The sequence below is a fragment of the Gopherus evgoodei genome, chromosome 3, assembly GCF_007399415.2.
Source record: "Gopherus evgoodei ecotype Sinaloan lineage chromosome 3, rGopEvg1_v1.p, whole genome shotgun sequence".
Lineage (NCBI taxonomy): Eukaryota > Metazoa > Chordata > Testudines > Testudinidae > Gopherus > Gopherus evgoodei.
The window spans coordinates 193,316,949-193,328,172 of NC_044324.1; positions in this window are offsets into that span (position 1 = coordinate 193,316,949).

Below are 11,224 nucleotides of genomic sequence, written 5' to 3' on the forward strand. Positions count from 1 at the left end.
AGCGGATCCTGATCAAACCCCAAAGAACTTCTGCAGTTGGATTCTATTATGGTCATAGGATTGCCAGGACAAATGGCAATGGAAAATAGCACAAAAACTTGATAGACTTTTTCTAAAAGTATGGCCTTCAGAATCAGAGATTTCAACAATGGACAAGCATTCCATTAAAAATACAGATAATGGATATGACATGAATTATGTCTGAAGAGCTTTATAGAGCTACAGAACATCATGAAACACCTTAAGCACTGAACTCATCTACTAGAATGCTGAAGTGTTGGTAAGGCCATTGTATCAGGCTCTTCTTGTTTGTATAACAAGGTGACTGTGTGGGATTAACAGCATGGACAGAAATGGAAAGGAAAGGAAATATTACAGTAGTAGCCCAACACAGAATCAGAAAACTGGCTGACCAACATCAATGGGAGGAAGGGTGTTCTTGGCACCCCACTTAGGGCCAGACTTTCACAGAAAGATATAGATTAGATGCTTTTGAAAATCTCCTTAAGTGCCTATCTGCCTCTTTAGGCACCTCAATACTTTAGGAACCTGTCCTTTAACTTCTCTGGACCTCAGTTTCCCCATCTGTAAAATGACTAATTTTCTACCTTATTGAGGTGCTGTGAGGCCTAATTCATTAATATTTGTAAAGTGTTCAGTGAGTACAGTGATGAGAGCCATCAAAATGCCTATAAATCGAATATCTTGTTTGCTCTATGATTGACACCAGCTTTGATTGCCTATATGTCTGCTTTTCCAGAAAGGATATTTGTGCCTTTTACCTCATGCGTTGGAGGAACTCTCTTATGAAAAATTGTAAAGCAATCCCCCTATCCTACCTAAATCCTTCCTTTAAACTCACCTTTTCAATTATGCCTACAAATAATGTGACTGCTAATTTATGTAACATACCTGTCTACATATATACTGTTATTATGTCCTTCCGTGCATTACTGATATCCACCTTTAACTTCTTGTCAAAATCCCTGACTCTGAGTTGTCTGGGGCAGGGAATGTCTTTGCTTTACTTGTTTGGACAGTGCCTAGCATAATTGGGGCCCAGGTTGTTGATTGGGATCTAAGTGCAACAGCAGTATAAGTAGTAGATAAATAACTAGTACTAAGACATTCTGGGGCCAAACAGAGATAAGATCAGATCTTCAGCTGATGTGAATTTGTATCAGTCCACTGAAATCAATAGAAACATACCTATTCACAATATCTAAGGTTGTGGCCCCAGATCCAGGGGTGCTGGAACAATTTTTATAGTGGGGGTGCTCAGAACTATTGAGCCTGGATATAATGGAATCCACTTCAAGCCACAGGATGCAGCAGCACCCCTAATTCCAGTACCCCTGCCCAGATCTTCATCTTTTGTGGCTAGATTCTGTTTAAGTCACAGTGTGAGGGGGGTGCTGAAGTGCCACACAGCAGCTGAAGACAACAGGAAGAGTTTGTGCTGTGTCAGATGCAATTTCTCCTGGAATCTCTTGGGCACTGCACACTGACTGCAACACCTTTTAAGAGGGTGTAGCACACTCCCTGGAACCTAACCCCCACCCCCACTTACATTAATTCTTATGGGGAAATTGCATGCGCAATTGTTTTCCTTGAAGTAGCATTTTTCAGGAACATAACTACAACGTTAAGCGAGGAGTTACTGAACTGTACATCAGGTCACATCCTGATTTATAATAGTTAGAGATGGACATAAGCCCTGAAGCATGAAGTTTAATATCCCTTCAACAACTTTTATTGTTATAACTGAGTTATCTTTATCTCCATATAAATATCCAATTCTTTTTTGAATTTTGCTAAGTTCTTGTCCTCAACAACATCCTGTGGCAGTGAGTTCCACAATCTAATTACATGTGTGAAAAATTATTTCCTTATGTAATTTTTTAATTAGCCACCTTTTCATTTCATTGAATGTCTCATTGTTTTTGTGGTATGATCACAGAAACTGCTGCTCTACCTTCTTTAGGTCATTCATTATTTTATACACTTTCTAGCCTGTAACCTCTCATTCATCTCTTTCCTAAGGTAAGAAATCATATTCTTTTCAATCTCTCTTCATGTGCAAGATTTTTCCAGGCCCTTGATCATTCTTGTCACCCTTCTCTGAACCCCTCTATAATATCTATTTGAGGTGGGGTGACCAGTATTGCACATGCTATTCCAGATGAGGCCACACCATTTATTTCTATGAAGGCATTATGATAGTCTTTGTATTATTCTCTATCCTATTCATTATGCTTCCTAATAGCTAGTTTACATTTTTTTTACTGCAGCTAGACTTTGAGCAGAGGCCTTCACTGAGCTGTAGTGTTTATAACAGGGGTGGGAAAACTACAGCCCGTGGGTCACATCCAGCCCACCAGTCATTTTAATCCAGCCCTTGAGCTCCCACTGGGGAGCAGGGTCTGAGGCTTGCCCCCAGCACCGCCCAGAGCTGGGGGCAAGTGGGGCAAATTGCCCCAGGCCCCGCACCCAGCAGGGCCCCCCACAAGAATGGCTAAGGCTCACCCCCAACCCCAACATCTCCCATCCATCCGGCACCTCAGGGCACGCATCCAGGAGTGTGTCTGGACAGTGCTGCAGCTGCGTGCCTCCGGCGGGGCCTGAGCTCCTCCCCACTCAGAGCCGTGTGATAAGGGGGCGGGGTTGCGAGCTCCGGGTCCCCACTGGAGCTCGCAGCCCCACCCCCTTACCTCGCGGCTCTGAGCACGGAAGAGCTCAGGTCCTGCCGGAGGCACTTGGCTGCAGCGCTGTCCAGGGTTGCTCCTGGATGGGCGCACTGAGGCTCCGGGAAAGGGGATAAGTGGCCAGGGCTGGAGGGGTTGGGTAAGGGGCAGGGAGTCCCAGGCAGTCCTTTTACCTCTGTACTATAGTTACACTGTTGAGGTTTGCACCAATGTAGCTAATGCCCAGTCAGTGTTTCCATCACAATCAAGGTTTCAATTAGGGTGTTAATAGAATTTTTCTGCCTTGAAATTTGAGATGAAAAGATACAGGGAGTAGGTAACCATGGAGGTTGCTGGACTTGCCTTTTCATCTCTTGAGATCCAGGACCAGCTAGTGTGCAGGAGTGCATTCTTGGGGGATTATTAATGTTGCAACAGAACCTAGAGACCTCAGGTAAGATCAGGGCCCCATGATGAAAGGCACTGTACAGACACCCTGCCCCACAACACTTCTTATCTGAATGGACAAGACCAACAAAGAAAGATTTATTTCCATTTTAGAGATGGGGAACTGAGGCCTGGGCTATAATATGACTTGCCTCAGGTGAGACAAAAAGTCTGTAACAGGCAGAATTGAGCACACATCACGCAAACTCCAAACCAGCTCCTTAACCACAAAACCATGCTTTCTCTCTGTTAATATTTCAAAGCTAAAATGAAGCTGAGGTGCTTTTCCCTGCCACTGCAGACATTTACTCTCTCTCTCTATGTGATAAAGCATTGCTGCCAGAGATGACTCAGCCCTGGGGCTCATAAAATACTTCTCAAGATCAAATACTTTGCTTGTGGAAAAGAGCAGATTTGACTAAACATCTGGAGTTTAAACACAGCAATCCACCCAGTCCTAGGACCTAGAGCTGGTCAGAAATATTTTGGTGAAGTGTTTCTTTGAAGTTTAGCATTTGTTGAAATATATGTGTTTTGTGGAGTTGGTTTGGTTTCAGTTAAACTTGCCTGTTTTTCTGCCAGGTCACCTGCTTGGCTCCTAGCAACCCACCTGCCAGACTGGCTCAGAATTCAGGGCTCTATCCTTGCTATTGAAATCCTCTGCAAAATAGAATTTCTTTCTCCACACAACTCAACAAGAGACTGTGGGGGGTGGGGGGTTGGATAAGGGGCAGGGAGTCCCGGGGACAGTCAGGCAAAAGGGAGGGGGCAGAGGTTCTGGAGGGGGAGCGGTCAGGGGATGGGGAGGAGGGATTGGATCGTGGGTATTTGGGGGTCTGTTTGGACTCAGTGGGCGGTGGATAGGGGTCGGGGCAGTCAGGGGACAGGGAGCAGGGGGGGTTGATGGGAGGGGTCTCGGGGGGTGGTCAGGGCACAAGGTGCAGGATGGGTCAGGAATCTGAGGAGGGCAGTGAGGGGCAGAAAGTGGATGGAGGTCGGATGGGGGCAGGTCCAGTCTGTCTGAGGAGGCACAGCCTTCTCTACTCTTAAGCTCATTCAGCAGTTTGAGGCTTGCAGACAGCTATCAAACACCAAGAGCCAAGCTGTTATGTTTTCCCTTTTCTCTACATTTAATTTCAGTGCCATAGGGAGATTTATGTCAGGGGAGGGTAGCTTCATTTAAAATTAGCCACTTTAGATTAACAATGATAGAGCCAAGAGAGCCATAGGGGAGGGATCACATGAGAAGAGCAATATCTACGCCACCTACCTCCTTCCCAACTCTACCAAGGGAGACCCGCCATCCCCTGCATTCCCCGATTCTCCAGAGGGGTTAATTTAGTCGTTCTCAAACTTTTGTACTGGTGACCCCTTTCACATAGCAAACCTCTGAGTGCGACCCCTCCCTTATAAATTAAAAAACACTTTTTAATATATTTAACACTATTATAAATGCTGGAGGCAAAGCAAGGTTGAAGTGAAGACTGACAGCTTGCGACCCCCAGTAATAACTTTGTGACCCCATGAAGGGTCCTGACCCCCCAGTTTGAGAATCCCTGGGTTAATTTAATTTTAGCACCCTGTGTCCATTCACTGGCATGTACTATTTTGAGCATCTCAGTTTTCACAACATAGGCTCATCCCAGATTCTGGAACAAGTCAAATGCTCAGTTCGTGGAGTATGTACATAAGCTATACTAAAGACAAACCCACAGTGACTGTCTCCAGTCCGTGAGGGACCCCATGGAGCCAGTCTTTAGGAAACGGATAAATGCATGGAGGTTAAGTCCATTAATGGCTATTAGCCAGGATGGGTAAGGAATGGTGTCCCTAGCTTCTGTTTTTCAGAGGGTGGAGACGGATGGCAGGAGAGAGATCACTTGATAATTTCCTGTTAGGTTCACTCCCTCTGGGGCACTTGGCATTGGCCACTGTTGGTAGACAGAATACTAGGCTGGATGGACCTTTGGTCTGACCCAGTATGGCCATTCTTATGTTCTAACCTAAATGAACCCAAAGTTATGGAGACAGATATGAGTCAAGGAAGCCAGCAGAGTATCAGAAACCTGGAAAAATCTCTGAATGGATGGGCTCAGGCGTTTGGTCACAAGCTGAGGTGGTTCAAAAGTTTTGGATTTTTTTTAAGCAAAATTTTTGTATTGTTCCTTTAAACAATCACACACTGCAAGCAGCAAATATTTGACCACACTCTTCTGAAACCCCAAACCATGTTCAGGCTTTAGCAGACTAATTTCAGCTTTTCAATTAAAAAAAAACACAACGAATTTTGATGGAAAGCAGACTTTATCCGTGATTTTTTTTCTGCTTTTTAAAAAATCTTAGTTTTCGATCCAGAAAAAGTTTTGACAGAAAATATTTGTCCAACCCTTTTAATGAGCTTTAGTGCCTTTTAGCACTAGCTAATGCTGAGAACCAGTGATACTCGTAAAGGTGACTTGAAAATAAGTTTTCTCAAAACTGGGTTTGTGCTGAGATGTGGAAGGTTTTTAAATGTTTATTTTTCCTAGGGCCCCAGAGTGGCCCCCCTGAGAATACAGTATTCTATAGTATTGCAACTTTTTTATATGGAAGGGGCCCCACTATTGCTTGGCCACAGGCCTCCTGAATCCTCTGCGTGGCCCTGCTTGCCCCACTCTGGCAATCCGGTACTCTATCCGGGCAGCAGGGTCAGTGGTCGCTCCATGCAGCTCCCAGAAGAAGTGACATGGCTACGCCCCAGTGATCCAGCCAGAGAACAGGGTCTGGGGCCACTCTATGTGGTTTCTAGAAGCAACGGCATGACCCCACTCTGGCTCCTACATGTAGGGGCAGGCAGGGGGCTCCACTCTGCATGCTACCCCCTCCCCAAGCACCTCCTCCGCAGCTCACATTGGCCAGAAACTCCAGCCAATGCGAGCTGCAGGGGTGCTGCCTGCAGATGGGGCAGCATGCAGAGCCACCTGGTCATGCCTCCATGTAGGAGCCAGAGAAGGTTATGCCGCTGTTTCTGGGAGCCACTTGAGGTAAGCACTGCCCAGAGCCTGCACCCCTGAGTCTCTCCTCACACCTCAACCCCCTGATCCCCCTTGTGCCCTCCAAACCCCTTGGTCCCAGCCTGGAGCACCCTCCTACACCCCAACCCCGTCATCCTGAGTCCCATCCCAGAGCCTGCACTCCAACCCCAGTTTTGTGAGCATTTATGGTCTGCCATACAATTTCTATTCCCAGATATGGCCCTTGGGTCAAAAAGTTTGCCCACCCTTGGTCTATAATTTAACCGAAGTCCTTTTTGTGAATTTAGCTAAATGAAAAAAAAATAGATTGTAAAGTCAAGCAATTGAAAGCTAGGAAATTTCAGACTCATAGTTGCAGCCTTCTTATGCATATGCATTATCCTAGTGTCTTTAGTTTCATGATTGAATATTATTTTTTCTATAGGAACCCTGCTTTATTCAAGGTTTGACTTTGCAACCTACAGACATAATTTTAATATCATTTTTTCATATGTAATTATTATATAGTGTACAAAAATGTGCTTTGCAGACATATAACAATAGCTCCTGCCCCAAAGTGCTTACAGTGTAAATAGACTGCACAAAAGAGACAAAAGAAAGAGGGGAAGGAAAAAAAGAATTGGAGGATAAGGAATGAGCATTGGCTGGGCACCATGAAATTTGGTAGAAGGGAAAATAATGACCAGAGCTGGAGGTGCTCTGGACCTTCCAGTCAGCCCCCTCTCCCCCTTATAACTATCTCATAGAGCTGGAAGGGACCCAGAAGGGTTATTGTGTCCAGTCCCCTGCCTTCACTAGCAGGACCAAGTACACCTCTTCCCCAATATAACACAGTGTTCTGGCAGGAGAGGGCTGCACGATCCAGCAGATGAAAGCAAGTTTGATATAACACGGTTTCACCTATAACACAATGAGATTTTTTGGCTCCCAAGGACAGAGCTATATTGAGGTAGAAGTGTACCAACCTTGCCCTAGCCCTTTAAGTAGCACCCTCAAGGATTGAGCTCACAACCCTACGTTTAGCAGGGTAATACTCAAATCACAGAGCTATCCCTCCATGCAGTCTGACCTTGCTGCTAAGCTCTTAATGAAAGGACAATGTGCCTGCATAAATTATTCTGAGTAGCTATCCTGAAAGTTTATATATATTAATCATGGAAATATTAATATTACTGCTTAGATACTATGAAGATAGGTGCCTCAGATTTTTACGATCTGAATGGTTTAAAAGCAGTGTGTCTATATATAAATATGCAGAAATTAAATTTTCTATTTCTGTGTCTGTTATTTGAAGTATTTCCTCATATATCCAAGTTTTTAAAGCTTCCTAGTAAATAGTAACTAGGGTAAATAGTCTGGTAAATACATGAGACAAAATAATCATAGGGCCAAATTAGCCATTAATCCTAGTAGATGGTGTTCTTTTCCAGGTCTTTGAAGGTGTAGTGGGAAACCAGCTAGATAACTGCATTTTACAGTGACTATGGATTTATTTAAAGTGATAGCCTTCAGAACTGACAGCAAATGGCATTAAAATTCATTATTAAGGAAATAAGTCACAAAGCAGTAGCCATGCTACTGGAAAACTGTTATTGACCGAAATAATTTATAAGTAGTTCAGGGATAAAATATGCTTAGAAGTTACAAAAGTTAGTCTCTCTGTTGTATGGAAACAGAAACAGCTTTAACAAGGCAGAATCCATGGATCTTTGACACACCATGTGTAATCAGTTTAAGAATTACTCCACATTTATATTTTTGTAATTTCACAAGCACTATTATATTGTATAATGTTATTTAAAAAATCATAACTAGATAAAATACGTTACTACTTCTTGCAAGAATAATTAAACCTAACAAGTTTGGTTTACTTCATTTCTTTTATTGTTTATGGACAATCATGATTTCAGTACTCCGACTTCCTGAGCTCTCTCTTGATTAAGAATGCCATAGATGTATTATTTCAGCATTGTTCCTAATTCCTATTGAAATCAGTGAGAGTTAGGTACTCAGGTGTTTTTAAAAAATCTCAATAAGCATCTATTTGGATCTTTAGGGCCCTAAATACTTCTGAAAATCCGACCCTTAGGCAGTTTGACATTTTTTCCCATACTCCGTAGCTAAACGTTTTGTTCTTGTATACCATGGAATTGACAATGTAAATGGGAAGACAAAACAATATCCTAAAAGCTGGAAGTAGCACATAATCAGTAGCACATAATCATTGTCAATCTGAGGCTTATCTCCATTAATTTTGAGCTGTTCCTCTTTTTATTTTCTTGGGTTGTGTTTAGTCTGTACCACTGAACTCTTCTCTCTTGACGGCTTTATGGAAACTGTATTTTCCTGGGTCAAAGCTTCTGTAATAACCTACATGCAACTCATCTGTTGCTTTTATTCCATTTGCTTCTCAAAACAGTTTCTGCATACTATACTAGCTTTAATGCATGCTCTTTCTTTCTTCCATTTCTTTTTGGGGTTAGCTGAGGTTTCCCGCACAATATGTCTCAAACAATTTCTTTACTGTTTCTTACTCATTTTTGCAAATCAGAGTTAAGCTACGTATCACCAGAATATCCACTACTTGATCTTCTGTGGTGTAGATTATAAAATTGATGTGGAAATCCTTTTTCTTATTTTAAAAGTCCTAATGCCACATAAAACTGCTCAAAATTACCTGCATGTTTTGGCTACACTGATTGATCAGCAGCAAGAATGAGGCATTTTGAGGGGTTATGAGTAACATATGCTTCATTGATCTTATTTACTTGCAAACACTTTATGGTTTTGCTGCTCCTGGGCCTAAAAGGAACTTTTTTTCCTTTCCCTGATGTTGTGGAGATGGCCCTTCCCTGTCTGCGCCTCCTTGTTTCAGCTTCAAGGGGTTTTTTTTGGTTTTGTTTTTGTTTTTAATCTACAGCCCAGTCTCCCTGCAGAGACTGCTCTTAAATGAGATTTTATTTTCCTTTACCTTGCTTTTCTTTTCTTTATTTTCCTAGGTCTCGGGCTTTTCCTGTCATGAGCATCCCTCTCCTTCCTGTGAAGTCATGGCAGAGAAACCTTTTCTGTGTCTGCTACTATGCCTAGGGTTGTGGAATCTAGAAAGAGAAAGGATCTTTCTTCTGTGAATTCTTTCCCCTTGTTCTCACCTCCCTCTGAAGTTGGATCCATGCACTTCTAATACCATGTTGTGGTGTGGTGCAGACAGGGGTCAGGAAAACACAAAGGCACATATTATTTGAACAAAGGTAAATGCTTTAGTCCAGACAATTCAGATACCATTTTAGTCAGCATTGTTGCTGGGTGTAGTGAGACATTTCCAATTAACCTATTAAGTGTCCGATGGCATGCTGATTTCCCATCCCCACAGCCAAGTTCAAACCCAGCCTCTCTATATCAAAAGCCTTTTCTTTATCTGTAGGTCTCTGGAAAATCCAGTTGGAACCAGTATATGCATGCCTCCCCAACAGGTAGTACCTCTCCAGAGGGGTTTACAACCTAAATGATTCACCTTACTCATGCCTTAGTGTTGTGGTTCCTGAAGGAGCTGTGGTAGCCCTCCCCATGTAACTCCATACAGTCCCTGGCCCACAGTAACACATAAATTTAATATGCTATGGTCCCCCAAGATATTGTAGTCCCTTGTAGGGGACTACAATATCTGTCACAATGAGGATTGTAGGTTAAGTATCAATAAGCAAGAGAAGTACAGCTGTTGTTTAAAGAAAATGGTGTCTTTTAAGGAAGGGTCAGTGAATTTACTTTGTGGGAAGTGTGCAGCAGGGGCAAGGATCAAAGGAGGCAACTATGAAGTGAGTGCTGGAGTGGGAACTACATGGACAAACAAAGCAGAATGAGAGAGAGGGATCAAGGGTGAAGATGAAGGATTACAGAGTCAACAATGGTAATGGAGATGAGGCAAGGAAGGATCACAAATTGTGGAGAAGTCAGGGATGTTGATGGACTGGAAGTCATAGAAGGATATGATCTCTGGTTCAGAAATTCAAAATGATTTCAGATACACAATACTGTGAAATGAATACAACAACTTTAAATCCCTTTAAATCCCCATAGAATGTTACAGTGTAAGGAAAATATGGTAAATGCATTCTATGGTAAATTCAACAGGCCATGCTCAAAAAATACTTGTTTCAAGAGACAAAAAATAAATAAATAAGATAAAAGGAACTGGAAAAGTCAACTATAAAAAAGAAATGCACTTCCTTTTCAGTCAAAACCACTATTTCTCAGACATTTTGCTTACCAAATAGTGTATTTTATATACTGAATCAAAAATCACAATCTGCTAAATCAAATGCAAAAACCTTTGAATCAAGTATGTTCCCTAGAAAATCAAGTCAATATTAAATCAAATACATTTAGAACTGGTGATTTTTTTCCGTTTACAAACTCCACTTTTGTTCTAATAAAAAGCCCTTTAGAATATCAAATTAAAGGTGCCTGCTAAAATGTTTCAAACGGATAGCCGTGTTAGTCTGTATCAATAAAAACAATGAGGAGTCCTTGTGATATTTTAGAAACTAACAAATTTATTTGGGCATAAGCTTTTGTGGGCTAGAATCCACAGTGAATATTCACCTTTTCTTGTCAACTGTGGGGAATGGGCCACATCCACCCTGATTGAATTTGCCTTGTTAGCACTGATCTCTCCAATCGGTAAGGCAACTCCCATATTTTCATGTGCTGTATATTTATACCTGCCTACTGTATTTTTTCACTCCATGCATCTGATGAAGTGGATTCTAGCCCATGAAAGCTGATGCCCCCCAAAATTTGTTAGTCTCTAAAGTACCACAAGGACTCATTGTTTTCTGCTAAAATGTTAGCAATCATTTATCTTTCAGTTACTCTTACACATAATTTAGAACAGCTTAAACAGATTCCAGAAACACAATTGGTATCCAGTCGCACACATGCAAATTAAATTAAAACAATAATAGTGTACTTTGAGGCAGAATAGTGAAACAAACAGTGCTCTGAACTTGCTGAGCTTGAGATATCAACCAATCAATCTAGCACCTAATAGCCCCCTCTTAATCATAATAATCATATATGCAA